Genomic DNA, 1,440 nt, shown 5'->3' on the forward strand with positions numbered 1-1,440 from the left:
TAACCAAAAAAATAAAAAAAAAAATAAATAAATAAAGTAACAATTAGATCTTAAAAAATATTAATTAGGTCTTTTAAAATAACAAACTATGGACATATATATCCTTTTGTCAATAAATAGTACAAAACAAAATTTCAAATCGTTCATTTGAAGAAATTGAAATCTTTCTTAAAAAATATTCATGAGCTATCAAGAATGGGCAGAAGAGTATTGTATAGAATTCGAATTGCTCACCATATAATTTGAATTAGAGTGATTCGAACTTCCCCATGCGTAATTCGAATCATGTAATATCTCACCATATAATTTAAATAATTTTATTAAAAAATTATCATGAATATTTTTTAATAAATTTATTTAAATTATACCACAAAAAAATATTTTATTCTATACAAATAATTTAAAAAATGGCTCAAAAATGTTAAAAGTACTATAAAAATTTGTAATGTCCTAATGACTTAGGACATTAAAGAAATACTCCACATAGTCACTAATAATTTAGAAATTAAAGAAAAAATATTTTTATCATGTATTTACCTAAATCACTAGAATATTACAAACTTTTATAGTACTCATAACATCTTTTAAGCCATTTTTTAAATTATTTTGTATATAATAAAATATATTTTTTAATTATTTTGTATGGAATAAAATATTTTTTTTCATTTCTAAATTATTATTGACTATGTAGAATATTTTATTTAAAATTTGAGTACATGCATGTATTTACCTAAGTTATTAAAAAATTACAAATTTTTATAGTACTCCTAACATTTTTTAAGCCATTTTTTTAAATTGTTTTGCATAGGATAAAATATTTTTTGTAGTATAATTTAAAAAATTTTATTAAAAAATATTCATGAGCTATTAAAAATTGACAGAAAAGTATTGTATGGAATTCGAATTGATAACTCATTAATATTTTAAAGAAGTCTCGTAATTAAATATTTTGTTAGCTTTTTTTAACATATGAAATAAAATATATATTTTTTAATTTTTAAATTATTAATTTTTTAATAAAATTTTAATAAATTTTTTTAATAAATTATTAATTTTTTAACAGCATAATTCAAATTATACCATAAATTACTGTGTGTGTAATTCGAACCAAGCTGATTCGAATTAGTGTGTGCGTGTGTTTGTGTATAATTCGAACCCAACTGGTTCGAATTATGTAGAAATGGAGTTCGAATTTAGCTTATTCGAACGATATATAAACGTGCATTGATGGATTCATGAAGCAGTTTTCGTTTTGGCTGATTCACGTAAATTATTGTCTCCCTTAGCTTATTTTTGTTTTTTGTCCTTGATTTTAATTAATATATATTATATATATTTTTTATAATAAATCAACATAATTAAAATTATTAAAATATTAATGTTTTAAAAATATTTAAAATTTTTTAATATTATACAATATTTTTTTTGAAAAAGTTTAAT

Source organism: Arachis ipaensis, chromosome B10 (assembly GCF_000816755.2).
Source record: "Arachis ipaensis cultivar K30076 chromosome B10, Araip1.1, whole genome shotgun sequence".
Taxonomy (NCBI): domain Eukaryota; kingdom Viridiplantae; phylum Streptophyta; class Magnoliopsida; order Fabales; family Fabaceae; genus Arachis; species Arachis ipaensis.